We start from the raw sequence: 24,873 nt of genomic DNA on the forward strand, positions 1-24,873 counted from the left end.
GAATATTTCAAATCAGCCTGGGGCTTTTACAATTAGGCAGTTTACAATTTTGATAAATAAATACTTAGGGCTTTCTGAGCTCAAAGGCAAAAATCCAGATGGTACTAGATGATAGCAAAAATATATTGAATGAAAACTGCAATATTTTGCTTCTATTTTATGGTTCTCTGGATTTCTGCGGCTGAATCTGGTAGTCCTTTACTATAGACTAATGCTTTGTTTCAGATGAAATGGTCAGCTATGGGCTGTTGGTCTGAGCTCTGAGCTTGGCAATGTGGTTGCAAATGTTTCATCATCATTCAAGGAGACATTGTCAGTCTCCAAGCGCACTGACAATGTCTCCTCGAATGGTGATGAAATGTTTGTAATAAAATTTTCAAGCTTGGGGTTCAGTCCAACAGCCCAACTACCACCCCGTGCTACTTACATTCAAATACATTTCATGGTCAGCTATTTCATTCATTTCTCTTTGCCTTCAAGAATTCTTGGGACAGAGGGAAGAAGAGAGTGAACCACTTAAATGCACATTAACTATGATAATAATGACAGTCTACTAAATGATCGTTAGCAAGGCTAGTAAAAATTTGGAATCCACATATAACATTTCATCATACCTGTTAATAAATTAGAATGAAAGCCTTCCACATTTTTTATAAAACCAAATTTTATGGGATGTTCATTGCTAATGACAAAATGTTGCTTCACAGCAGAATACTGTATAAAATAGATGGCTGCTGCATTGAAACTGCTCACTGTAATACATCATATGAGTGGAATTCTGCTGACAGAAGAAAACTCCCTTATGACTCTATTGGCCTTAGGATGGTGTATGTGTTATTTGTCCACTATTTTGCACCAGCATCACATTTAGTATAATTCAAATTTGACTAGTATTTATGGGCTTTATAATAGCTCCGTGCAACAGACAATGACATTTCTGTCTTGATTGTTTTCCATAGCAGAAAAGCAACATAGCTTCTATTTCTATGCAGGCATCAAGGTCTGATTTACAACAGCAGTGAATGCTGTGTTAGCATGAAGGTCATTTGCAAATTTCTGAATGATCATTTGTTAATGTGACAGCCTCATAATACTAGACTAATATTACTGCTACTGAAGGCAGGTTGTTGTTGTCATTGCCAGTTTACACAGCCAAAATAAATATATGATGTGTTGTTTATATTACACGCATATGATATAATACATATGTCAGCATGTATTCGTAAAATTATTTTGAAGAGTAGTCCTGATAAATGCAAAAATGTGGTATCTTATTTTCCAAATCACATTATGACCATTAGTAATAAGCTGTTCATGAAAAACAAAAGTTACATTCTACATTAGTATGCCTTAATCTATATCATACCCATGTCATACTTTGGGGATGGGGGAAGGACACATAAAGAAGAAAGCTACCTAACAATTTCACTTGTTAGTTATTGGTAGTTTGTAGTTCTAATTATCTCAGTGTAGTTTGAGAAATTTTATTATAATCTGTAAAATACTAACAAGCTTATTATTTAAATAGTCTTAAAAATTTTCACTGTTTGTAGAGATAATTTTGAGGTCACTCTGAAAAAGTGAAGCAGTTGGAATTTACTAAGTTTCAATTTGTTTGTGCCAAGTGAAAATAGCTACATTGAGAGTCTTTCAGGATACAGACACAGTTATCTTATTCTCATTCTTCCAGTAAAGAAAAGAAAAGGCAAGAAGCCAGCTGAAATATAGTGACCCACCTTAAGGCTTCATCTTTAGGGATCAAGGCAGAAAGCCACACCTTTTCACTTTGATATCCTGCTGAAAATTGAATTTATTTTTCAGTCCAGCTTGAAATGGCCTCTGCAAAGGAGCAGGCACTGCTTTGAACAGTAGTAGTATTTTGCAACTCAGTTCAGATAATCTTGCTGCTGGAAGATAGAACCAAGTTGTGGTATCTCTTCCTACGTCTAAATAGCAAAAAGAAAGTAATATTTACCTTTAAAAGAATATCCAGCTTAATCATCTGTGTGATTCCTATTTCAATTTTCTGTATGTAAGTATGTGTTCAGAACAGTAAAAGCTGTCTGATTTCACACCCCACCCCTAAAAAAAACCCCTCTTATTGGAAGAAGGAAGGTAAAACAAAGAGAGAGGCAGAGAAGTGCAGTCTAGTGCTTTTATCAGTTCTGCTACAATAGTATATAGAAGAAATTCGTTCCAACATTTATCTATATATAAATAATGTATCATATTGAACTAAAATTTAATATCTTTAGACATATATAATTCTAATCTTGATACAAGTGAAGGAGGAGAATGCAAAAGTTGGTTTGAAACTCAATATTCAGAATATTCAGAACATTACTCAACATTAAGAAAACTAAGACCATGGCATCCAACCCTCTCATTTCCAGACAAATAGATGGGGAAGAAATGGAGGTAGTGACAGATTTTATTTTCCTGAGCTCCAAGACCACCGCAGATGGGGAATATAGCCAAGAAATTAAAAGACGCTTGCTCCTGGGAAGGAAAGTCATGGCAAAGTTAGACAGCATATTAAAAAGCAGACATCACCCTGTTAACAAAAGTGTGTATAATCAAGGCTATGGTTTTCCCAGTTGCAATGAATGGCTGTGAAAGTTAGACCATCAGGAAGGCTGAGCACCAAAGAATTGAGGCCTTTAACTACAGTGCTGGAGAAGACTCCTACAAATCCCATGGACTGCAAGACGATGAAACTGGTCAGTCCTAGAGGAGATCAACACTGACTGCTCTTTAGAAGGCCAGATTCTGAAGATAAACTCAAATATTTTGGCCACCTAATGAGAAGGAAGGACTCACTGGAGAAGAGCCTAGTGCTGGGAAAGATTGAGGGCAAAAGAAGAAAAGGACAACAGAGAATGAGGTGGCTGGATAGAGTCACTGAAGCAGTTGGCATGAGCTTAAATGAACTCTAAGGGATGGTAGAGGACAGGAAGGCCTCGAGGAACATTGTCTATGCTATGGGGTCACGATGGATTGGACACGACTTTGTGACAACAACAAATTTCTAATTAGAAGTTTTTGGAATTAGACCTGTGTCCAGTAACACAAATTAGGCTAACAGGATACCTTACAAAATTTTTCAGTAAAGACAATGTTCCTTAAAATATTAACAGCATTTAAATACTATTTAAATGTTTGAGAAATAAAGAAGGAGTCTGTGTTGCTTGTTCCTAAAATAACTGATTTTACTCTCTCTCCTTTTTTTCACTGTATACCTAATCTTTATTGTCAGCTAACAATAATGGAAGATATGGCTATGCATAAAGAAATAAACCACTTATTTAAAGAGGCATTAATAATTCCTTTAAACTCTCTGAGTAATCATAACAAATAATAATTAAAAGAGAATTCTCTAATTCTTTGTAGTTATCAGTGATGGTTACACTGATTTTCATGAGAGGACATGACCCATACAGATAGCTTTACAGCTTTTTCACACCCAACATGGTGTCTTACAGGACTTATTGTTTAAACAGGGTCTTGTCTCTATCCCTCAGTGTGACTGTGGTGCTCCTTGACAAAATATCCATCACATTATGTCTGAATGTCCATCAAGACAAATTATGTCCAAATGTCCATCAAAGAATATTTGAACTACTGTAAGTCCATGTATTTGCCATATGCTAAATAAACAGCCTTTTCATATCTGAATGTTATTTAAAAGTTGTAAAATGATTTAATATAGATCAGGGGTGTCAACCTTGTGTCGTCAAGGTGTCATCACATAATGTGTCATGACTTTTCCCCCCTTTGCTAAACTGGGTGTGGGTGTGGCAAGTGCATGATGTATCCAGCCCCGAGCCATGAGCTTGGTAGCCCTGATATAGATTCTTATATTAAGAAGTGAAAGCATTGCACCGACCTCCTTCCTGTAAAAATATCTATATAGAATTTTACAGGAAGAAGTAAATTTTAATCATCTTAAAGTTTCCTTCATAATTCTAATTTGGAATAATGATTACTAGACTTTTATGTCAACAGGGTTTCTCTGAATCATTCATCTAGTTCTTTAAGTATAAATATGTTGTTTTTCATTGTTGCCAGCAATTCTTTCAGGTAGTGAAGCTTATTTGTCAAAACAAGCAAATTGTATTTTATGGATCAGTGCCTTCTAGTTTTTCTCCAGACATAAATGACATTTGTTCATCATGATTTCTAATATTCAACGGTTATATTTGTCCAATTGAAGAAAGAATGGCATGGACACCTTTTATTAATAAAACCAACTTTGTCTTTATCTATGATATAAAAAGTATCATGTTTTTAAAGCTATGATTGATTTAAAATAGAAACATATTTGAATTAGCTCTTGAGTAATCTTGCTTTTTTCTTCTTTTTATCAATATGTTTGCTGATGAATTGCAATTCACAATAGAAGAATCTGGATTTAAAAATAAACCGAAGAAAGCAACAATTGCCTTTTAACTAATTCACATAATATTTTACATTTCTACAGTGCCATGCTATTTTTCCTTGCATCACTACAAATATGTATTTGTGTATGCATGACTTGTGTGTGTATGCTGATGTAAATATAGGTTATTCCACACTTTACTGAAGACAGTCAATTAACAAAGTATCTATGTTAAAAATAAAATTATATTTAAGAAATATAAATAAATGTGCCTGCCTTTATGCTATGTCCAGTGCCCTGGGCTCTCTTACTTTGCTATAAAGTGATATAGAATAGTCACATGACTGTTAAGTCTGGGCGATGGGTCCCAAGGAGAGGCGAGACTCGAAGTAGTGACAACAGCTCTTTATTAAGAAACCAGATACCGAGACAAGACTCCCAGCCGAGGCACTCCTTTTATAGAGCTGTCTGCGGCTAGGCAGCCTATGACATGCATTTGAGCTTGCCGCACTTGGTTTTACCCAATCGCAGCAGCCGAATAAGAACCAATCAGAACGCTTAGTTTTGTCCAATCACGGCCCAGCTTTTCCGGAGAAATGCAGGCCTACAAGCCTGCTAGTATGGAACAATGACAATCTCACTTTGTGAAGGCAGTCCTAGCATATCATGGGAAAATGAAAACTCATTAGGTTGCTTTGCATTAAATTATACTCCCAAGGTACTTAATGCTATGCCACATTAAAATGTGACCAGGACTTTTGTGCATTCAAAAGCAATAAACACACAAATGAGGAAAAAGCTGAAAACCTTAATTAAGCAAAGCAGAGCAAATAGAAGACTTTAACTGGAAAGCATAATATAGAAAAAAAATACCCACAGAAAGAACAATAAAACAAGATATGGCAACATTCATTAGAGGAATGTAAATACAGGAAGGCATGAATAGCAACTTAGTACCCCTACAGTGCCATACTAATTATATCTTTCTTATGTCATCCACAGCTCATATATTTATTTGGCCTAGAAAGTGCTTAATTCATTTTAGAGAAAAAGATCTGGAATCTCAAATGAAAGAATAGTTTGCACATTCTTCCCATCCCCTGAGGTGATAATTAGTTATCTTCAAGTGTTTAAAAATGTTCCTTTTTGCTTTAAAAATGTGAAGACACTTTAATCTATTTAAGTTGTATCTAAACACTAATCCTTTTGGACTGTATTTTCTTTCATTTGTCTTGTTTGATAAACCATTTGTTTTTGGGGCATATTGAAATTACAACCTAGTAGAGTGAACCCAGGAGAACCGTTTCTTTTTCTAACATCAGTTGGAATGTCACAAAAATTCTGCTCAGAGACTGATCGAAATGAGACTGATCTCAGTGAAGTCTTTAGAAGCTTTTGTTGCCAATTGATTTTCAGTTTGTTTCACAAGAACAGTCTTTTTCAGATGGCAGGGAACACATAAATTTGAGCAGCCGTTGAAAAGTGATGAAAGGCATGGTTCAATTTTCATGTAAAAAAAATCTCATTGGAATAATTGATTCATGTTGAGCAAGGCATAAAGTTTCCTTATCTATGATTGTCACAAGAATCAAATAGAATACATTGCCCATATGGTTTTTTTGTTTGTTTTTTTGTTCCTTTATTGTGTTAAGGATAAATTTAAAATGTGTTTTCCCTTGATGTATGGACTTTTTCAGCAAAGGCTTAAAAGCTAAGACGTATTTTTCAATTCTCTGGACAAGTATTTTAATTATTATACAAATTAACAAGACTAAATAATCACAAACAAAATAAACCAGGAGCATGGATTATTCTATCATTTGTTTTATGATTAGAAGAGAAACTCATTTTGTGATTGTTTCTAATTAAGCAATATTGTCCAAGAATATATAGATCATGTCTGACTTCATAATATTCAACAAATAATCTCATTTGAGCAGTTGCTTGGTCATTAAAACTTGAAATAAGATTTAAGAAGCAACCAGTACCTAAAGTAATCAATGATGAACCATTTCCTCTCTGCTTAGTGAACAAACAAATAGATATTTTTTTTAATAGCAATGACTCCCCAATTCAATATGAAGTTTCATTGTATAAATCCTATGTACAATATTAATGTGATTTGTGTGTGTGTGTGAGAGAGAGAGAGAGAGAGAGAGATCTTTTATCTTCTACTAAATGTCTCCTAGTTGATGTAATGTGTAGTTAAAATCCCACAAAGTTCATCTATTTCCTCAGTTTGGTTGGGTGGCCTGTGATATACACCTATGGTACTGTTATTTTTTCTTCCTTTTATATTGACCCAAATACATTCAAGATGGTTTTCATCATTTTTCTGCTGTATATTTTTGTATCTCTTTTGTATCTTTTTTGTCATTGCTGATATACAAGCCACTTAAAAAAATGAAATGACGATATTACTTTGTCATAGGAATGCTGTAGTTGTTCAGTATGCAATTTAGTTCTCAGACTAAATTGTTCATCATAAAGATTAATCTTCATTATACTATGGCAAGTAGCAATGATTTGGCAATCCATCTCTTCTTTCTTTCTTCAAATATTAGGATTTATTACTGCTGAAAATAATAGATACTAATTTTCTAACCAACCACCTGTAAAGAACAAGTCATTGAAAAGATAAGGCATGAGTTTTTTCCTTCCATCATTGTGTACAGCACTTTCACCTGTCTTCATTACTTCTTTTTTGAAAGAAAGCACATTTCAAAAACAAGGAAATTATAAGATTTTATACCTTGTATAATTTGTTAATGATAATTTGCTGACATTAAACTAATTCTCTGCTTAGTTAATTGATTCAGCAGTCTTACCTTCTCTATTCTCTCCCCTTTGTTTTTTTTTATAGAACGAGTAAGCTGTAGATTGATTTTTCAATTCTTTTCTCATACCATTTTTTTTATCTTCAAGGCCATACCTTGGACTCCATCTTTTGTGAAGCACAACTTGCAATATATTCCTTTAAAGTGATCTTCACTTTAGCTTTTAGCACATGCTTATTTTAAGATAGGGCAACTTGTAGGCCATAGATTGTGACACCCAATTTTTGCTTAATTAAAATTCATAACAATATATTAACAAAATTTGACAGCAAAATGGTTATGCTGTGGTGGTATCATTTAGATCTTCTCTCTGATAGCTAAGGATGGGAACACAGCAACCTTAAAACCTCTCAAACTCTCAAAAATGTCCTGAAATCTTACCACTGGAATGGAGACATTTTGCCAGCAATCTTAAGTGGACTTCCAATATATACACCTTTAAAATACTGACCTTCCAAAATGAGCAACAACTTCAAAATAACTGCCCTCTTTCCTATGATTATACCTTTCCCCCCAAATTCACTTTTGGTATCTAGCTGATCTAAGGAGTAAGCTATATCTACTGGAATTGAATCATGGAAAAGTTGCTGACTGGTAAGCTGTGACCTCAAGTGATTATTCCAAATCTTTTAATTTAAAACTCCCTCATTTTTCAATTAGCATCTTATATTATTTTCTTCTTAAAGTTCATACCTTGTATAACCTTTGTTTAAATAATGCAACTTGTAACATACTGTATTTTTCATACTATAAGACGCTCCTGAGTATGAGACACACATTAGCTTTAGAGAAGGAAAACAAGAAAAAAAAATCTACCTCTTCCTCCCAGAATCCATCAGGTATTAGTATGGCTAGCATCCTTGCAGCAAACAGCCTGATCAGCTTCAGCATATTATCACAGCCCCAGCATGTGGCTTGTCAGAGATTCGCTCCATTGCACCCATCAGCGGTCAACTGAGCTGAGCTGCTGCTGCTGCTACTGCTGCTGCTGCCACCAGGGAACACTGGAGTCTTCGCTGCTGAGCAGCTGATTGGCAGTTGGATCGACCTCCTGGAATACTGCCACTCAGCTGTTCTAGGCAACAAGGATTGCCACTGCCACAGATTGCTGCAGATCGAAGCCGCCCATTCTCTGCTGATAGGCGGTGGCAATCGGGTGATGGCAAATGGGTGGGTGGCAAATGTGTGATGATAGGCAGTGACTGTGGGGATGCCCCATTGCCTAGAACAGCTGATCGGTGGTATTTTGGGAGGCTGATCCAACCACCAATCAGCTGCTCAGCAGTGAAGGATCCAGCACTCCCTGGCAGCAACACTGAACCAACCCCACTCTCTCCCACTGCAATATTCACTGTATATGCACAGACATTTCCACCCACTTTTGGGTGGAAAAGTGCATCTTTTTTAAAAAATAATTTTTATTGTACTTTTCCACATTAAAAAATATTCATATATAATCTTCACAACACTGCGACATTTCCATTTAGGTCAACATACATATTTACATTAATTTTTGTTTATACTATCTAACAAATTATATCACTTTTCCCAGACCATATAATATTCCATATCTTCTCTATCTTGCAGTTCCAATGTGAATTTGACCATCTCTGCTGTTGTGGCTTGCTGGCAGTCTGTGCAGACAGCAGCAGAATTGGACAGTGGGAAGAACATGGAATTGGACAGTCTGGGAACGTGTGCGAGGGTCCTGTGTCTGATACAGAGATGGGGCCAGGACCATTTGGAAGTTATGTGCTGACTGTGGAGCTTCCAGAATCTGGCAGCAGTGAGGCAGAAGAACAAACCTGTTCCCAGTGCGTGTGTACGCAGAGCTGTCAGAAGGCAAGAGCAGCTAAAACAAAAGGGAAACTCCAGAGTAAGGCTTGGAGGTGATTGCCCCTCCCATAAGGTATAAAAGAAGTGCAAAGGTGGGAAAACCTTTTGTTAAGTTTGGGAAAAGAGAGGCTGAACCAGAGCATGAGTGCAACAATACTTTATTATAACAATAAAGGGCTGACCATGCTTGCCACGCCTGGAAACTGGCTCGCAGCAATCAGCAACTGGTGGGACCCCGCAGCCTGCTTTTATAGCTGGCTGCTGGGGAGAACCAACCAATGAGTGAAGGGAAGAACGCCCACGCGAAGTGAGTGGACCTGAGTGAGAACTCCAAGAGTATCTCAGGACATAACACCCCTTCCCCCCAGATGCGAACACGCATAGTCTCTGAGGTAGGCAGGAGGTTTATGTTGGCGCCCGGAACGGCGCAGCTCTGGAACACTGTCTGTCCGTTCGGGGTCTGCCTGGGAAGGCATAGCTGGCAAAGTGTCATCAGTATGCCCCTCGGTTCGGGCATGCCCGGGGCTCCTAGGGTTGGTCCCTGGGGATGTGCTCCCGTAGACTGGATCGGGTTGGTCAACCGTCTGGGTGCCGCTGTCCGTGTTCGGGCCTTCGGAATCGGTTGTTGGTGTGAATTGGTCGCCGGACATGATGTGGATGTGGGGCTGCGGATGTGGTCTCCCCTCATTGTGTGACTCTGGATCCCTGCTGGCGAGGGTGCTGTGGCGCCTCCGCAGTTGGTCTATGTGCCTTCTCCAGACGCGGCCATCCTCTAGCCTGACCCGATACGACCGCGGTCCGGTGATGGCCACGATCTCGCCCGGGATCCACAGGGGGTCTCCAGTGAAGTTCCTCGCGAATACTGGCTCCTGTAAGATAAAATGTCTAACCCCCGATGTGGAAGCGAGGGGAGAGTCAGGGCAATATTGTGGGTGGAGTCTGTCCAATACAGTCCTCAGGCGCCTGCCCATCAGGAGCTCAGCTGGGGACTTATTGGTGGCTGAGCAAGGAGTTGAGTGCTGGCTCATCAGGAACCGCGAGAGTTTGTGGTGCCAGTCATCCCTGCTGAACCTAGCCAGGGCTTCTTTAGTGGTCCTGACGGCCCTTTCAGCCATTCCGTTACTGGCAGGATGAAATGGGGCTGTGAAAATGTGGCGGATGCCCAGGTTGGCTACGAAATGGCTGAACTCGGTTGATGCGAACTGTGGGCCATTGTCGGAGACAATGGCATCGGGTAGCCCGTGCGTTACGAACAGGCGTGTTAACACGTTGGTGATTGCTAGTGTGGTGGTCGTGGATAGCTGTGCTACGTCAATCCATTTAGAATAGGCGTCCACGACCACTAGGAACATCTTCCCATGCAAGGGGCCGGCCAGGTCGATGTGAATTCTAGACCAAGGAGCGCTGGCGCTTTCCCATCTAGTAGGGGTGGCAATGGGGGGAGCAGGACAGGATTCCTGGCAAATGCTGCAGGAACTTACCCAATTGACAACGTCCTCGTCGAGACCCGGCCACCACACGTAGCTGCGTGCTAAAGCCTTCATTCTCACGATGCCAGGGTGTCCCTCGTGCAACGCTTCCAGAACTCGGGTACGCAGTGAGGTCGGGATGACCACTCGAGTGCCCCATAGTAGACAGCCCTGCAAACTGGACAACTCCTGCATGCGAGTCTTGAATGGTGTGAATTTGTTTTCAACATTGCCCCCTGGCCACCCCCTCCTCACCCAGTCGAGCACCTGGGCGAGCGTTTGATCTGCCTTGGTTTTAGCAGTGATGTCAAGGGCAGTGATGGGTAGGTCCAACTGGGTGATCTCGAAAATCGCATGGACAGGAGCAGGGTCTTCAGCCGGAGCCGGCAAGGGGCAGCGACTGAGAGCGTCAGCGTGGGACAGTGTTTTACCTGGGCGGTGTATAAGTCTGTAGGAGTAGGCTGCTAGGAAGAGGGTCCACCTTGTCATCCTAGGGGAAAGGACTTGAGGGGTCTGTTTGTCCCCGGCTAGTAGGCCCAGGAGGGGCTTGTGGTCCGTGACCAGCTCGAAAAAATGGCCAAAAAGAAATTCGTGAAATTTTTTCACGGCTGCAACAGGTGCTAGGGCTTCCTTATCGATCTGGCTGTAATTGCGCTCCATTGCAGAGAGCGTCCTTGAGAAAAAGGCGATGGGAGCCTCGGCGCCATTGGGGAGCCTGTGACTTAGTACCGCCCCAATTCCAAAAGGGGATGCGTCTGCTGCCAGCACTAGAGGGAGGTTAGGGTCGAATTGAATAAGTACCGCCTCTGACGTGAGTAGTGATTTGATGGCGTGAAAAGCCTGGTCTTCTTTGAGCCCCCAGTGCCACGGTGACTTTTTATCCAGTAATCTGTGTAGGGGTTCAGCTACTGATGCTTTATGGGGCAAGAAGGATGCGTAAAAGTTCAATAGCCCCAAGAAAGCCTGTAGTTCAGTTTTGGAGGTTGGAGTGGGTGCCTTGTGGATTGCCTTAACCTTGGACTCCAGGGGGTGAATGCCAGAGGCGTCAATTTTATAACCCAGAAAGTCCACCTGTCTAGTGGCAATGGCACATTTTTCCTTTTTCAACTTGAGGCCATGCTGTCTGAACCTCTCTAACACTGCTCGAACTCTCTGGAAGAGTTGGGGTCTGTCCCTGGCCGAGACTAAGATGTCATCGAAGTAGGGTACTACACCAGGGAGGCCCTGCAAAATCCGCTCCATGAGGGATTGAAAAATACCTGGGGCAACACTTACGCCAAATTGGAGACGCTTGCACCGGAAGGCACCCCTGTGAGTGACAATGGTCTGGAGTTCCGCTGTTTGGTTATCAACAGGGAACTGCTGATATGCTTGAGACATGTCCAATTTAGCAAAAATGCTGCCTGGTTCGAATGTGTGTAATAAATGCTGAATGACAGGCACCGGATAAGCGCTAACTTGTAAAAATTTATTGATTGTCGTCTTGTAGTCCGAGCAAATTCTCAGGCTACCGTCTTTTTTGAGGGGTGTGACAATGGGCGTCTCCCATTTGGCGAAATCTGTTGGCTCAATGACCCCTTGTTTTAACAGTTTATCTAATTCTGCATCTAGTTTTGGCCGAATAGCAAATGGGACCCTACGTGGTTTTAGCCTGATTGGTACTGCCTGGGGGTCAACCGAGAATGAGATGGGGGTACCGTTATAACACCCCAGCTCCTCGCTGAACACATCTGAGTAATCAGCGAATAAGGAGTCAGTGTCTGAGGTTGAGACAGCATGGACTCCTGTTAGCCCTAGGCCGAGATGGGGAAACCAATCGAGCCCCAATAAGGTGGGTAGATTGCCGTTAACTACCACTAGAGGTAGGTGACCTTTAAAAGCTTTAAAACTGACCAGGAACTTGCCTCTGCCGATTACAGGAATGGTCTTCCCCTGGTAGTCCTTCAGGCTAAACTGGCATCTCTGGAGCCGGCTAGTGGATAGGCTTGGTTGGAGCCTCTTGAGGGTGTTCCACGAGATAATTGAGAGCGCTGACCCCGTGTCAACCTCCATGCGGCACGGTTTACCTTCTAGGGAAACGGAGAGAGAAATTTTACTAACAGTGTGGCCAGTGTGCTTGGCAAGGTGGTGCGTGCGACAGTTCAATACTTGCCTCTGTGGTCCCGAGTGCGAGGGGGGGTGTCTTTGTGCTGAGCTTTGGGGGGCTTGGCAGACTCTCGCGATGTGCCCCCTTTTATGGCAGTTATTGCAGGTGGCTCCTTTAAACTTGCAGGTGGCCCTCTGATGAGATCCCCCACAGGCTAGGCACAGGGTGATGTGCTTGGGTGGACCGATGTTTTCTTGTTTGGCTCCTACCTGCGGCCGTCGGTCGTTGGAGAGGCGGTGGACGTCGTTTTCGTCACTGACGGTTTCCTCTGCTACCACCTCCTCGGAGTGGACTGGAAGTGATATCAGCTTGGCGCTAGGGCCCTGGATTTCGGTGGCTGAGTTCGTTGCCAGCTCAGCTGCCAAGGCCTCCTCGACTGCTTGTGCAAGGTTGAGGTCTTTTTTGGTGAGAAGGCGCCTTTGCAGGTGGAGACTAGTTGATCGAGGAGCATGTCCTCCAGGTAGGTTCCTAACCCACAATGCAGTGCTGCTGTTCTGAGAGCGGCCATATATTGATTGATGGTCTCCTTGCTCGATTGCTTCCTCATGAATCTCCTGGCAATCTGTGAGGGCCTGGGGGAATAGTGGTTAGTGAGGATTTCAAGTAACTCAGACCACGGAACGTTTTTCAACTCACGAGGAGCCACGAGTGCCGTGGCAGTATCGTAGACGGTGGCTCCACAGTAGATTAGGAAATACGATTTTTTCCGATGCTCTCCCGCATCCGCCAGGCCAACTGCATCGATATAATGATTGAAGTGGTTCTTATACGATTCCCACTTCTCCTCCTCTGGTTTGAACGCTGGGAAGACTGGATTGGAACTCATGGTGCTGGGACCGGTTGAACAACCTGTGGAATAAATCTCTCTGGGGCAGCAGACAATGTTTAGTGCCTGTGGTAGGCAAGTGATTCAGCTCAGGAGAGGCTTTTCGCAATCCTCTCTTTCTCTCTGGGTTGACCACGTTTGGCTGTTAGCCGTTGGCGGCGTCTAGATTCACGCCTGTGTGGGCGTCAGTGACTGGGCTACAGCGCTGTGCTGTACCTTTTAGGTTTGAAATTCAAATGACAGCCGTTTGAATTTCGTGCCTAATACTGAGCAGCTGCGGCTCGCAGCGCTTCACTTTCCCTGTAGCTGGGCTAACAAGCGGCTACAGACGCTTCTAACTTTCGATTCTGACCGCTCTCTCTGTCAGCGGATCAGCGTTTGCTCTTTTTGTTTGCTCTTTTTGTTTGCTGACCGCTCTCTCTGGCTGCGGATCAGCGTTGCCCTTATCGTCGGCCGATCGCTCTCTCTGGCTGCGGATCGGCGGCTAGTGACTCAGCGGTTGCATGGTGCTTCTGGTAGCCATCCCATCCTCGTCGCCAGTGTTAAGTTTGGGAAAAGAGAGGCTGAACCAGAGCATGAGTGCAACAATACTTTATTATAACAATAAAGGGCTGACCGTGCTTGCCACGCCTGGAAACTGGCTCGCAGCAATCAGCAACTGGTGGGACCCCGCAGCCTGCTTTTATAGCTGGCTGCTGGGGAGAACCAACCAATGAGTGAAGGGAAGAATGCCCACGCGAAGTGAGTGGACCTGAGTGAGAACTCCAAGAGTATCTCAGGACATAACACCTTTGCAGGAGCAATGTTATTCACTCTGATTGGTTTGGACTCTGAAAGCTCCGTGGTGAATTTGTTCTGTTTGGTTTTGAAAGACTAATTGGGACTTTAGTCATTGGCAGCACTTCAAGTCAGATAAGGTGCATTCTTATCAGAAGTCTTCTGAAGAACTTTGGTAGACATCCCTGGGACTATTAATAAATGGTTAAAACTCATTCTGGGCTGTGAATGATGATAATTCACAGCCATTAAACTAAAATAAAAGGGTTTTGGATTTTATGTGCCTTTGTTGGTGTCTTAGGAAGCCTTGGTCAGAAATTTGTGCAATCCATTACTTTCTTAGTATCATACTTTCAGAGGGGGCACTACTAGTTTCCGATTCTGTGCAAAAGTTATTCTTGCTGCTGTTAATATATGTATAATAATATATCTAGTTCCCTTATCAAATACTCCTCTAATGATTCCTAATAGAAACGTTTCAGGTTTAAATTTAATTTGGAGATGAATAATTTCCTGTAACCAATTCCATATTTCATTCCAATATTTTCTTGCTTTGGGACATGACCACCACATATGAAAGAAGATACCTTGTTTGTGCTTACATTTCCAACATTCTGAACCCAAATTTGGGTATGTTTTTGCCAACCTTGCCAGTGCTGGATGCCAACAGTAAAACATTTTATAAAGATTTTCCTTATAGGCTGCAGACTTTAATTTATAATTTTTAGTCCACAATTTTCCTATTCCTGTATTTGAATACTGTAACCAAAGTTTCTTACCCAAGCCATCATAATTCCTTTAACTACTTCCTCTTCCCTATCGAATTTTAATAAGTAATTATACATTTTGGTTATACATTTCTCTTCTGGTCCTAATAAAATTTTATCTGTTTGTTGTTGTTCCCTATCAATGCCAAATTCTTCTACGTCTTTTTTGTATCTTGTCTGCAGTTGTAGGTATGGCCACCAATCTATAATTATTCCCTGTTCTTTCAATTCTTGGTTTGTTTTCAGTCTCCCTTGTTTGTCTACAATTGATTGTATCTTATCATTTTAGTTATGTATGATGTGTTTGTATAAATCATTGCTTCCATTGTTGATAGCCAGCTAGGTATTTTGATATGTTTTTTTTTTAATTTTCCCCCAAACCTGTAATAGTGCGTCCCTAATTAAGTGATTTTGAAAATACAAATGTGCTTTATTCTTTTTCTCCCACAAAAAGGCTTGCCATCCTGTCTGTAAGTTGTGTTCTTCTAAAGTAAGTATTCTTTTATTATTTAAGAGTATCTACTCTTTAATCCATGTTAGTGCTGCTACTAGTATAATAGTATAGTATAGCTCCCAGTTAGGAAGTCCAAAGCCACCTCCACTTCTACCATCCTATAATAGTTTTAATTTTTGGGGGGGGGAGGTCCTAACCACACAAATTTAGTTATTGCTTTATTCAGTTCTCCAAATAATTTTTTTGTCTAATTTTATAGGAATAATTTGGCATAAATATAGCCACCTTGGTAGTATACTTATTTTAACTGAAGCAATTTTCCCTACCAATGATAGTTATAATTTTCCCCATATTTCCAAATCTTTCTTTGTTTGTTGCATTAGCTTATTATAATTATCTTCCTTTATTGCTGAACATCTTGCTGTCAGACATATCCCTAAATATTTTACTTTTTTATATAATTTGTAGTTCAGTTTTCTCTTCCAATTCTCTTTTCTGATTGTCTGTGAGGTTTTTAACTAAAATTTTGGTCTTATCTTTGTTAATTTTGAGACCCGCCACTTTATTTATTTATTTATTTAATTTATATTGCTGCCTATTTTTCCAAGGCTACTTGAGGTGGCTTACACAATGTAAAACCATATTTAAAACAAAAAATAAAAATAAAAACCAATAAAACACTAACAAAAAGAATCAAATAAATTAATAAAGTACAATAGAACAAAATCTTGAAAATAAAATAAACAATCACACACACCCCAACTCCCACCCCTCCACCCTGATGACAGCAGATCCCAATAGCCATTTGATGAGCTCCATCCCACTCTGGGTTCCCCAGGCCTGCTGGCAAAACCAGGTCTTTAGTGCCTTTCGAAAGAGTGCTAAAATGGGGGCCATTCTAATCTCTGGGGGAATGATACTCCAGAGAGAGGGAGCCACCAGGGAGAAGGCCCTTCTTCTGGGTTTCACCAGGTGTATCTTCCTCAGGGATGAGACCCACAACATTCCCTGCCTCCCCACTCTAATGGGTTAAGTAGATGTGACCGACAAGAGATGTTCCCTCAGATAAACCAGTCTCAAGCCATGAAGGGCTTTAAAGGTGACAACCAACACCTTGAATTGCACCCAGAAGCAAATCAGCAACCAATGCAGCTCCTGCAGGAGAGGTGACACATATGCACACTGAGGTCTGCACAACACCATGTGGGCAACTGCATTTTGCACCAGATGCTCTTCAAAGGCATCCCCATGTAGAGCATGTTGTAATAATCAAGATGGTAAGTGACTAGGGCATGAGTGACTGTGAGTAGGGACCATTGGTTCAGGAAAAGGCATAATTGGTACACAACCTGCAGTTGCACAAAGGCCTCCTGGCCACGACTGCCACCTGCTCTTTGAGCAGGAGTGGTGAGTCCAGGAAAACCCCTAGATTATGCACAGTGTCTGTTTGGGGTAGTGCCACCCCATCCAAGACCAAAGGTGGTAATTCTCCCTGAGCCAACGAACTCCCACTCCCATCCCCTGAAGAATCCCATGGACAATGGGATCAAAAGTCGCCGAGAGGTCAAGTAGAACAAGGATGGATGCACTACCCCCACCCTGCTCCTACCACAGATCATCCAAAAGTGCAACCAATTCCATTTCTGCACCAAATCCAGGCCTGAATCCTGACTGCTAGGGTTTGAGATGATCTGTTTCATTCACCTTCTCAACCACCTTCTCAACCACCTTCCCAAAAAGGGAAGATTGGAGACAGGTCAGAAATTATCCAACCAGGTAGAGTCCAGCGATGGCTTCTTAAGAAGAGGGTGGACCACAGCCTCCTTAAAGTGCTGGGGCACTGTTCCCTCCTGTAGGGAAGCATTAATCACCACCAGAGTCCACCTGCCTGTCACCTCCTGAGAAGCTTTCACAAACCAGGAGAGACATGGATCTAAAACACAGGTGCTTGCACGCATACTTCCTAGGATCCTATCTAATTCCTCAGAAGCAACAGGGTCAAACCATTCCCAGATAACAAGGGAAGAACCTGCCTCAGAAGCTTCTTTGCCAAATTCTTCTATTTCTTTTAATAATATCGTCCCTGAATCAATTGGGTCTTCTATTTAAAAAAAATCCAAATCATCTGCAAATGCCTGCGTTTTATATTCTTCATTTTTTATCTTGCTTCCCCTTTATTTATTTATTTTTGTCTAATCTGTACTAATAAGACTTTTATTGAAAGGATAAAGATTAGAGGTGACAGAGGACATTCCTGTCTTACTCCTTTAGTTACGTTAAATCTTTCTGTAAAATCTCCATTTACTATCACACTCGCCTTCTGCATAGAGTATATTGCCACTATCATTCTTTCCAAATTTGGTCCAAAATTCATATTTTTTATTTGTTAAATAAAAAAATCCCAATTTAAATTGTCAAAGGCTTTTTGCACATCTAAAAAAATAAGTGCCACTTGTTTCTCCAGGTGTGCCTCATAGTATTCTAGCACATTTGTTATTATCCTAGTGTTATTTCTAATTTGCCTTTGGGGTAGAAATCCATTTTGGTCTATATGAATTATTTCATTTAACATTTTTTTTCATTCTTTCTGCCACAATCATCATAAATATTTTATAGTCAGCATCTAGCAATGAAATAAGTCTGTAGTTTTGGATTTGTTGGTAAAACCTTCTTTGGGTGTTAGGGTAATGTAAGCCTCAGCCCATGATTTCAGCAGTTTCCCTTCCAACAGTGCCTCATTATATACTTCCAACATCAAAGGTTCCATTATTTTATACACAGTTTTGTAAAATTTCCCTGGAATTCCATCTGGCCCCAGGATTTTATTGCTTTTTTTCAGTTCTATCTGAGTTATTTCTTTGTTCAGTATTTCTCTTCTGTCTTCTGCTATTGAGGGTAAGCCTTTTTCTTATTGGTCAATTTTCCCCTTTTCTATTTTATCCTGTCTATACATCTCTTCAAAATAGTTTCATTTAATACTGCCCTCCCCCCCGCCCATTTGGTATTGGAGATTTCCGTTGTCATCCTGTAATTATTAAACTCTTTTCCCTTTCCTTTTTCAATTTATATGCCAACCATCTTCCTGTTTTGTTGGCTTGTTTAAAAAAAAATTGCCTTGCAAATTTATTTTTAAAACAAATTTTATTAATTGTTTAAAGACAAACAAAACATAGGACATAAAAGCATAAAACCTCCTTTCTAAAAATTGCTTATAAGTTTTAACAAGGCAAATAAAACATTATTTTTAAGACATAGTTCCACATTATCACATTTCCATTTAAGCACATATATATCTTTTCCAAATTTCTCATTATTTCTCCCTTCACTTTTATTCAATTATATTTCTTTCTATCAAGTTTTATTAATTCTCAATCGAATATAAAAATTTATATGGCAATTTTTTTTTTTACAGTCTCTTCTGCGTCAACACATTTAATTTATGTCTATCTAGGTCTCTTTCCCCTTTAATTTTGTCATTTTATAGTTCTTTCTGTAGTGCAGTTTCAATTTTTTTTAGATCTTCCCATAGTCAATTTTGTTTTTTCTATTTTTTTCTATATCTTTGGGCTACATATGTTATAATTATTCCATGTAAGTATGCTTTAGTGGTGTTCCATAGATTCTGTAGTAGTGTGTATTGATTCTCTTTGAGGAATACAGGCGAAAAATTAGAATATCATGCAAAAGTTCATTTATTTCAGTAATGCAACTTAAAAGGTGAAACTAATGTATGAGATAGATTCATTACATGCAAAGCAAGATAGTTCAAGACATGATTTGTCATAATTGAGATGATTATGACTTACAGTTCATGAAAACCCCAAATCCACAATCTCAGAAAATTAGAATATTATATGCAATCAATAAAATAAGGATTGTACATAGAACAATATCGGACCTCTGAAAAGTATAAGCATGCATATGTACTCAGTACTTGGTTTGGGCCCCTTTGCAGCAATTACTGCCTCAGTGTGGTGTGGCATGGAAGCTATCAGCCTGTGGCATTGCTGAGGTGTTATGTAAGACCAGGATGCTTCAATAGCGGCCTTCAGCTCTTCTGTATTGTTTGGTGTCATGTCTCTCATATTTCTCTTGGCAATGCCCCATAGATTCTCTATGGGGTTCAGGTCAGGTGAGTTTGCTGGCCAATCAAGCATAGTAATCCCATGGTCATTGAACCAAGTTTTGGTGCTTTTGGCAGTGTGGGTAGGTGGCAAGTCCTGCTGGAAAATGAAGTCAGTATCCCCATAAAGCTCATCTGCGGAAGGAAGCATGAAGTGCTCCAAATCTCCTGGTAGACGGCTGTGTCGACCCTGGACTTAATGAAACACAGTGGACCAACACCAGCAGATGACATGGCTCCCCAAATCAACACAGACTGTGGAAACTTCACACTGTACTTCAAGCGTCTTGCAGTGTGTGCCTCTCCATTCTTCCTCCAGACTCTGGGTCCTTGGTTTTCAAATGAGATGCAAAAGTTGCTCTCATCAGAAAAGAGGACTTTGGACCACTGAGCAACAGACCAGTTCTGTTTTTCTTTAGCCCAGGCAAGACGCTTCTGACATTGTTTGCTGTTCAGGAGCAGCTTGACAAGAGGAATACAACATTTGAAACCCATATCCAGGATCCGTCTGTGTGTGGTGGCTCTTGATGCACTGACTCCAGCTTCAGTCCACTCCTTGTGAAAGTCCCCAATACTTTTGAATGGCCTTTTCCTGACAATCCTCTCCAGTCTGCGGTCATCCCTGCTGCTTGTGCACCTTTTTCTTCCACACTTTTCCCTTCCACATAACTTTCTATTAATATGCTTTGATACAGCACTTTGGGAACATCCAACTTCTTTTGCAATTACCTTTTGAAGCTTTCCTTCCTTATCGAGGGTATCAATGATGGTTTTCTGCACAACTGTCAGGTCAGCAGTCTTTTCCATGATTGTGATTCCTACTGAACCAGACTGAGAGACCATTTAAAGGCTGAGGAACCCTTTGCAGGTGTTATGGCTTAATTAGCTGATTAGAGTGGGACACTTTGAGCCTAGAATATTGAACCTTTTCACAATATTCTAATTTTCTGAGATTGTGGATTTGGGGTTTTCATGAGGTGTAAGCCATAATCATCTCAATTATGACAAATCACGGCTTGAACTATCTTGCTTTGCATGTAATGAGTCTATCTCTTATATTAGTTTCACCTTTTAAGTTGCATTACTGAAATAAATGAACTTTTGCATGATATTCTAATTTTTTGAGTTTCACCTGTAGTTCCATTTCTTTTTTTGATCAGTTGAGTATACTCGTTTTCTTTCAAAATCTCTGTGTTGAGATTTCTATTCAAAATCTCTATTGAGTCTATATTATTTTCGATTTCCCTATTCATCCAAACCATATCAATCCTAGACTATGATTTATGTGGGTTAGAATAGAAAGTCTATTTATTTTCTTTTAACTCTCTCCAATTATCCCTCAAGTTTAATTCATGGGTCATCTCAAAGAATGGTTTTGATATTATTTTGATTGTTGTTGTTGCTGCTGTTGTTATTATTGCTGCTGCTGCTTATATAGTCTTTATTGATGTCTACTACTGCATTAAAGTCCCCAGTAAATTTCTTCTGATTGTCATTTGGGGCATAAATTACCACTAACAATACTTGCTTTTGCTGTATTTTAACTTCAATTATTAATGTTCTTCCATTGTCATATGAGTAGATTTGTCTTGCTTTTAGCCCTTTTTTGATGTATACAGCTATTCCTCTTTTTCTCTGGTCCACCAATGAGACCTATTTTTTTCCTAATTTTACTTGTTCTAGACAGTTACTTGTTCTGTTGTTTCTTAGTATGTACTTCATATTATGTTTACCTTTTGTTTCTGTAAATTTATGTATAATAGGTTTTTTTAAAATAAGGGAATTCAGTCCATTGATAGTCATTGTTATTAGCTTAATCTCTTCTTCCATTTTATTACCAACAATCAACACCCAGAAAAGAAGTTCCTAGTGGAATTTATACAGAGAGGAGCAAGTTAGTTGGATATTTTGGGAAGCTTCCAATTACCAATAATGGAGATCATTATTCTTGGAAAAAGTTCTCTATTGTATTAGATTTCTATTGTAAAAAGATCTCTATTGTTAAAGGCAATGTAAAGACATTAAAAGCAATCATTACTTTGTTTCCTGGTCTTATCAAAGGCTTTGAAAATCTAGTTTTTCCCACAAAGCACTGAGCAAGGATAGGAAAGGAGCCCAGCACATATATACTTGATAAGGCAGTGCTATGGTATTTTAGTTGGTAAGCGATGGTTATAAATTGGAGGTAGGGGTGTTTTATGTTTTGTATAATTATAGTGGTTAATTTTTAGTTGCTGACAGTTATATTTGGAAAGACATTTTTTATTCTTATTGTTGAAAAAGCCAAGATAAATAGCTTTTGTGATGTACAGATAGCTCTTGAGTTACAACTATAATGGAGCCTACTCATTAGGGTCAAAAGTCAGGACAACTACCTCAAATAATAATCAGCCACCCCTTCTCTCCTCAATGCATTTGTTAGACTTATCCCCATTTGATTCCTCCTCCTGCTTCAGCCAGTCTCTCTCCTACAGAGGAGGTATATTTATTACATTATTTCCCACTGTCAAATATGAAAACAACTATGAATATGCTTATACAAGGAACATTGTTGTTGCTGTTTTTTAAATTCTATTTAAATTAAGTCATCTTCTAATCAATCAAAATAAAATTGTTGAAATCTGTAATAATAAATGAGAGATCCTGACCAAAAGAAAAACATAGAAGGGAAAAATATTTTTACCACTAAGGATTCTATGTTCCAAATGCAAGAGCAAAAAGTTGTATGTTTATCTAGTAGCCAATGTTAGCACCAGCCTGGCCTTGAGGGGGAAGGCAATCAAATTTATGATGTCATTAGTCTCTTCTTGCATCCTCACATCATGAACCTCTCCAATACATGGGTTCCTAAGGTAGACATATAATATTCTATCTATTATGTGTGAAGTCTCGGAAATAAAAAGTTATATGGTTTACCATCACACTAGTGTCTTAATTTATGCAATATTTCATCATGATTTTAAGTGCTTCATTAAATTTCTGATCTAGCCTGTTTTTATTCAAAAGTATAAAATTTTGACTAGGATATGCAGCTCTCTTCAATTATAATGCATTTTATTTCTTTAGGAATATTATTCTTATGAATAACTCCATAAATCAATTACGGCTGATCTACTTCCTAACAATGAATACCGTTTTATTATTAAAGTAGGGCTAGGTGTGCTACATATTCATCATACCTACATACATACTCTTAGCCTGAAAATAAGAGTCGTGTGTAGATTTTGGATTACTGATCCTAAAATCCTGACCATTGGTTATCAGACAAAATCTTATTTTTAAAAAAGGGGCAAATATTTGGCCTTCTTTTTTTGATAGAATCATGTAACAGATGCCACTGGATCACAAATAGAATCATGAACATTTTATCTGCATTTTTTTATTTACCCTTTTTCTTCCCAGGAAAGTGTATTTAACATTTATGCATTCTGCTAAAGCCGTAAGGTAAGAAAGGGTAGTTTTCATCTGGAAAAAATGCTCTTGTACCATAAAAATTAATTCAGAAAAGATTTGAGTGTTGTATTACCAGTTATGAACTAATTAGCAAGATGGGCACTATAGATCATTAGGATATAAATGGGTTCTTTAATACCATTTTTTGAATTATCAACATAATATGAATATATTGAGGAAAACTTGATGACTATAAAACACCTTTTAATTACTTTTCTGTAGAATTGTTAGAACATTTACTTTAATCTAGTTGGGTAAATTTGATAGCCAGTTGGAATTGCTTCAATATGTCAATATAAGAAAGATCACAACACAACCATATCTCCTACATAGTTTATATAATTAGGATAAAAAGTGCTCAAAAATCAAGGCTTAATATTAACTCTGAAAATACCTATAAATTTTTTTTGAAGTAGACCAGCAACCTTGCATTCTAATAATAAGTATGTCACTGTTGCAATACAAAACACCCAGAAGTTTATTTGAGTAAATATAACATAGAGCTAGCTCAGGGAAGTGAATAATAAAAAAAAGATTAATATTCTACTCACAATTTGTTTTTTCTTTCTAACAATTCTGCAAGTTTGTTTTTCCATTATTATGAATTCCAGTTGGAATCTTTCTTTGCTCTGTAAAGGAAAAAGGAGCTTGTTGAACAAAGTATCAAAAATGTTATCTGGATAGAATTCAATACTTAGGGATAGTAAATAAATTTATTTAAAACAGATTTATGTCAGAAATCTCAAATTTCAGAATAATTCTGTACAAATTATATTGTAAGAATGAAGAAAAGAACATCACAGAAAATTGAAAATATCTTTCAGTTATCCTCTTAACTCTTTATTGACAATTTTTAAGTGAAAATTATCCATAAGATTTCCACTATTGTAATTTTTTTAAAGATATCCATTGGGATTGAATAATACTATACAGAAGTAGTTGTGGCTGAATAATATTTGAAAATATAATTGTTCTAGAGCCAGGACAAAGCAGACTCGAAGACCGGAGTTGAAATCAGCTCTTTATTAGCAACCAGTAACTTCAACTGAAGTCGAGCCGCGGCAGCCCTTTTTATAGCAGCTGCTCGCGGCTCGCAACCGATGGCATTTATTTAAACTTCCCACCGCTTAGGCGGCCAATCCAAAACTGTCATTATTAACCAATCGTTATGTTGCATTAACTAACCAATAGGAATGTAGTCTTAGAAGTCTGTATTTGAATACACTACAATAATAATGTCCAGTTAACTATAATCTTCTCGTTGGCTTACAATTTCTAACCATTTCTAGTTTCAGAATGTTGTAAGTTTCTGTTGGAAATAATGGAGTGAACATTTTACAAAAGAGCCATGGCATGGCCTACCACAGAAGAAAGAATAAAGTTTCTTTCTCTGTGTATGACAATAATTACTCTATGATTTACATGCAATCAACTCCTGGCAATCACAAGCAATAGATTTTATCCATGACAATCTATCCTTAATCCTTTTCAAGGTCTTTCATGTTATTCTCATTACCAGTGTAACTGAGTCCATCTATTTTCATTCTAGTCATTCTCTTCTTCTCCACCCTTTCCAAGCATTTTTCAGTAACCTAAGAGAGCATATCATATGAAGCTATAATTTGCTGCATGTTAGAATGTGACTTGGAATAATCCACTCCTAAATAGATTATCAATTCTGTTCTGGTAGTCATGTTACTATTACTAATCTTTCTCCAGTCCATTACTGCACTCAAACTCTTATGCAACCAATCCCAATTCATGCCTTCAAGAAAAATAAAGTTGAATATAATCAGTTTTCATTGAT

This window comes from Pseudonaja textilis, chromosome 7 (genome assembly GCF_049901715.1).
Source record: "Pseudonaja textilis isolate UNSWEBS1 chromosome 7, rPseTex1.2, whole genome shotgun sequence".
NCBI classification, from domain to species: Eukaryota; Metazoa; Chordata; class Lepidosauria; order Squamata; family Elapidae; genus Pseudonaja; species Pseudonaja textilis.